Below are 6,000 nucleotides of genomic sequence, written 5' to 3'. Positions count from 1 at the left end.
AGTGCTAAGCGAAACACAGTAAAGATAGGGCCTTCACAGGCAGCTGACTGAGGGTTGCCGCCAACCCACACTTAGAACTCGTCGTAGTCTTGGAACTCCTGGAAGTCTCCTTCCACGGCTTCATCTTCTCCTGAGCAGTGGTTACAATGTGGACAACCTGGTGTTTTGTGGTAAAGCAAGGATGAGTGCACATCAACGTACTCAGCAAATGCCCCGTTTGGCTGAAGTGGACTAGCTTTTATGTGGGGTTAGGCTCAAGCCGTTGCTTTTAGTTGGTCAGGTATTTATTGTTAGTAGAAGCCAGATTTTATCATAAACCCCAAGTTATAATCCCAAAAAGTACCTCCTCAGAGAGGAAATACTAGAATACATAATTAAAGTCACCATCATTAACCATCATCATTAAAGTCATCATCTAAGGTGTATCCGGAGTATCTCTAATCAAAGAGGATCCCAAGGCTGCTCTTAACCGTGAGCACGGCTGATATATCAGTTTCATTACCCTCTGCAGAGGTCGCACACTTTACCCATCAGCCGTGATTCCCGTCTTGCCCGGGGATCATGACTCCCCATTGACCACTTCCTAGGTGGTCCGGCAGGGTATCACTACGTAGCTTTTACAAAGATTCCCTAGAGGTCATAGTCGCCCGTTAGGTTTCTCTAGTTTGATAAACACAGTACCTCTCCCCGCAGGAGGGTGACTAACAAAAGCAAAATGAAAGAACCTCGGCACCCAGCCTCGGCAGAGCAAGCACTGTGCCTGGACCCCATTGACGGCACGACAGCGAAGCAACTACACCTCTAGTTCCTCTAATTAATTAGCTAAGGGTATCCCATTTCACCCTCATGGTTGCACTGTTATCCCGGGTGGTCTCTCAACGAACAGGTCCTTACGGAGAGGCACTCGAGAAACCGCTCGAGTCCCCTAAATGCCACAAGTATATCATCATATCCAGAATAAAATCATAGTATCATCATTGTATCTCATCATGTTCATTGATTAAAGTAAAGCGCTAGCATGTAGCTAACCATAGTAATCCAAAAGGTAAATCAAGGACAAGGTGAATAGAAAGCTAGTAAATCCTTAGGTTGTTCATAGTATGCGGGACAGTATATTATAAAGTAAATGGGACATAATGGGTCAGAGGACACGTGCCTTCACCAAACAGATGCTCAGGGTCTTCGATCTCGTAGAACTTGAAGAATTGGATCATTTGGTCGCCGAAGCTTGACCGTCGATTCCTTGAAGCTCGGAAATAGATCGCGATCTATTGGCGACGTGCACCGAATACGAACAGACACAGACAAACAAACATATACATGCATAAGAACATTACACCATACCAAGGAAAACATTATAAAAACATGTAATATAAAATAGAGATCGCTTTTACGGTCACGCAAGGAAAAGAAACACGCTAGTCGGAGCTACGGTCAACATGTTATCGTGTTTACACTAAAATAATATTAGTTAGAATATTTAGTTCGATATAGTTATATTAATTGACATTTATCAACTATAAATCAAGGCTAGCGCTTAGCTTTGACCAATTCACTATTTTAATAGTGGGCAACTAAACAAATAGTTAATTAATCGTCATGAGTGATTATAAAAGAATGATTTAATATCACGCACGGATACTGCGCGAACGACACGCGACGACACGACATGAGAACTGCTAAAGACATATCGTGATTACACTAAGTATTAAACAAAACAATTAAGTTCGTATTAATCATATTAATATTTATTTATAAGAGGCACGTTCAAAACTATGAGTTAGTTTTAATTAGAAAAAAAATAATTTAATAAGCATCAATTAAACAAATGATTAATTAATAAATTAAAACTTGTGGCATGATAAAATAATATTATTAATGTGTAGACATGGTAACTGGAATGGGCATAAAAATATAGGGGTTTAACAAACTAGGCGATGTGGCTAATTTTTATTGGCTAGAGGCTAGCCACACCCAAGGCTACACGGATCACAGCCGCAGAGGGATCCAGATCGTAGGCCACTTTCTTTTGCATGTGAGGGGAGCGGTTCCCATAACCCATGCATCACCGTGGAAAAATAAAGGGAGAAAAAGAAATAAAGAAATAAACTACTACTTGGAATCACGCACGAACGGTTTGCTTCTTCTCCACTTCTCATGACGCACACGCAGAGGATGGGACTGGGGCAAGCACGCCGGTGGCGGGGCAAAGCCAAGGCATGGCGTAGCAGCTCGTTGTCCAGGGATCGTGCGGGGACGGCCTGCAGCGACTCGCTGGAGCGGGGCTGCCGGGCGACGCAGACACACGGCCAGGGCGGGGACGCGCACGCACGGGGCGTGACTCGGCTGCGGGCTCTCCAACGTCGACGCGGTCGTACAACGGCAGGGTGGTCGGCGCGGAGGCGTTCACGGCGACGCCCATGAGGACAGGAAGGGTGGCGCTACGTGAGCAAGGCCAGCCGCACGACACATAGGCTGAGCCGCTGAGGCTATCCGACGACGACACGGCCGCACAACAGCAGGGAAAGGGATGCGTTGGCTACAGGTGGAAGGGGACGCGAACAACAAGCAAACAAGAAAAAAGGCAGGAGAAGCTCACCAAGGTGAAGTTCGCCGAAGATGGAGCAGGCTACGACGGTTCTGCTGCTTGTGCGTAGGGACACCATGACGCATCAGCCTTTCAGGGCGCTGGGTACTACTGTTTGCGAAAAGAGAGAGGGAAGCGGGTTCGCATCGGTGGGAGGTGCATATATATATATAGAGAGAGAAGGGGGCACGGGAAAGCAGTTACGCGATAAGTCGTGCGCATGCAAAATGATTCGCAGGAGAACATGGGCGAGGTGATTCGAGAACGGGGGCGACGTAGTTGTGGTGGCATCCGAGTCAGACACGCACACGTGAAACGAGCGACGGTTTGAGAAGATGAAGGTGACGCATGGGTCCGAGATGACAATGAGATGAATGGTTGTGGGGATAGGCAGTTGCGGTGCGGATTGCGCGAGACCGTGTAAGACGGAGATGGAGTTAGACGGGTGGTAGACAAGGTTAGATAAAATTAGACGGAGATAGTCGGAGCTAGTCCGCGGGTCTAGAATGTCGAGGTAGATGTAAGAGGGATAGACGGGGATAGATGAGGATAGTCGACGCAAGCAGCATGCCGTTCGCGAGAATAAGTGATTCGGTGATCTCACAAAAAAGGGCACAAGATCTGGAACAAGCTCAACGAGAGGAAGAAAGAAAAAAATAGATATTATCAAGTTTTTGGAATATTTTAGCTTTCACAAATACTAAATTTTAGATATTAAAATAGTATCTGAGAATCTGAATTTCACGTTTAATACTCAAAAAATGTTCTGAATGGTTAGAAAATCCCCCAAAACATCCTCGAGATAATTTTACATATTTTGAAAACTTTTTGCACTCATAAACACTATGCAATGGCATGAATGCAGCAGCCGAAGCTTCTCTAGGATTTTATTTTACTACACTAAAAACTTATATTTATAATAAAATAAATCTTCATTATTTAAAAAAGAAGGAAAGCAAAGAAATGAGAGGGCAATACCTGAATTTGGTGGATATTAGAAAAGAAATTTTATACCCCAAATTCAGGGTGTTACAAATCTAACCCCCTTAACAGAATCTCGCCCTCGAGATTCAAGAAGAGGCTAGCAAGAAAAAGAGATTGGTTCATTGGTTTTTCATATCCTTTTCTGACTCAACTTTGACTCTGGAAAGTTTAACTTGCGGACTGGTTGCTTTGACCTCCAGACGCTGGAGACTAATTGATACAATTTTTGAGGATCCCTGGGACCTGTGGGTTAGGACCCACCACGCTTTCGTTGCGCCACTCTGACCTTGTTGGTTGAGGTTGAACACATTGTCTTCATTGGGGTTAGCGGCTAACCCCCTTAACATGAGCATTGGTACGCAATTGGTGAAGATGTTGTCGACTCTGATCTTGATTGATTTGGAGGAGTTGGAGGTTGCCAAAGGGACAGGTGCAAGAGGAAAGAATAGCGAGAAAAGATAAGTATAGACGGATTAAAGAGAGAAAAGGGAGAGCACCTGTCACACCCGGATTTCAGGGGCACTAAGACCCGGGCGTAAACATAATCACCAGGTGTGCTGGGACCAAGTCTCACACATATGATGAATCATGGCATAGGATCGAATGTCACATCTTTACTACATAACAGGAGTTCTATACAAATAAGTAAATAATTACATTATAAGGAGACAACGGTCCAGCAACCCAAAGTTGACTGGGAGACGACGGCCTAGACCTCTCACGAACTCATCACAGCATCCTCCATGCACCTCATCCTGCGGTACCTGTTCTTGACCTGTGGGGGGGGGGTGTGAGACAGCAAGAGTGAGCTCACATACGTTCATCGCTCAACAAGTTGTGGGGAATAATGTGCATGAACTCGCCAAAGGTGGGAGCTCACGTGAAGTGTGAGGCTTACCAAAGAGGATGGTTAGAGCTGAGCATTGCTTTTAAAGTTGGTCAAAATTTTATTAGCAATTACTAAGTATAAGTAAATACCAACCCAATTAAGTAGTAGAGCAAAAGTAACAACATCACCTGCGATGCAATGCATATGACAAATTGAATTTAAGTTCCATAAATTAATCATGTGAGGGTCCGAGCTGCTCATGACCGTGAGCACGGCTAGTATACCAGTTTTACACTCTGCAGAGGTTGCGCATCTTTACCCACAAGTCATGTTGCCCATCTGCCAAGGGATCGCGACTTCCCATACACCTCTACCGAGGAGGCGAGGCAGGGTAACACTACGAGGCCTTTACAAAGTTCCACTAGCTTCAGAAAACCCGCTACAGTTTATAGGAAGCTCCAATGCAGGAATCCCTTGCAGGACCGCCATCGCAGCAAAATCCTCCCGAGGGCCTCCCTACACTGACCACTCCCCTACTGCCCTTGCCCCTTTCGGGTAAGGTAGTCTTCCACTAGCTTTCCTAATTAATCAGCCAAGGGCGTCCCATTAAACCCTTGTGGTAGCACTGTTTTCCCGGGTGGTCGCTCCATGTTCCAATTAACATAATGATCTTATCATGAACAGTAATAATAAACAAATAATAAAAGTGTGATCATGAATAATGTATCTTCATACCCAAAACCACATAAAGCACTAGCAAGTACTACCCAAAAAGTTCAGTGGTAAACACGGTATAAAGATAGACAAACTAGGGTAACCTATTAGGTCCCATCAAAATTAACCTATGCAGATCATTATGATTAATTAGAACATGAGTGGGTAAAAAGAAGTGATCAAGGGCACAACTTGCCTGGCACTTGAGATTCCAGGTACCAACTTGCTCTTCAGATGACACGTGTCCTCACGCTAGTCGTAGCATTACAAACAAACAGTGTATAGACAAAATTAACATTACACCAAACATAAGGATAAACTGTATAATTATGATCTACGCGTTGCTACAAGATCGTAGAAACAAGAACCCCTAAATTCGGAGCTACGAATATTGAGTTATGAATTTCTAAAATCATTTAGCACCTAGAATAGATTAATTCAATTGAGCAATTTTAATTCAAGTTTCATGGTTAAATAAAGGTACTAGGTGATAAACAATATTAATACAAAATTATTGCAACTAGAATGACTCAATTTGAAGTTAAAATGAATTAACTATGAATTTCCTAAGATTTAATGTGCTTGAAATAGAATTAAATGACAAATTAATTTTCTTACTGTTTTCATGTCAAAACAGAGACATTAAATGATAGAGAATATTATTACAAAATTTTAGAAATTAGAATGGTTCAATTTGGAGCTAAAATGAATTTTCTATGCATTTTACAAGTTTCTAGAATTGTTTTTGTATTAAAAACGAATTTCTAATATCATTTCTCTATTTTTAATCTACTCTGGACTGGGCGCTAAAATATGAAAAGTGCAGGGGTCCCGGGCGTAAGATCTCCGAGACACAGAGAATAGTACTCTCTGGATGGCGGATTGA

This window comes from Zea mays, chromosome 3 (genome assembly GCF_902167145.1).
Source record: "Zea mays cultivar B73 chromosome 3, Zm-B73-REFERENCE-NAM-5.0, whole genome shotgun sequence".
In the NCBI taxonomy this organism is placed as follows: Eukaryota; Viridiplantae; Streptophyta; class Magnoliopsida; order Poales; family Poaceae; genus Zea; species Zea mays.
Note: the sequence above shows the minus strand (reverse complement) of the source record.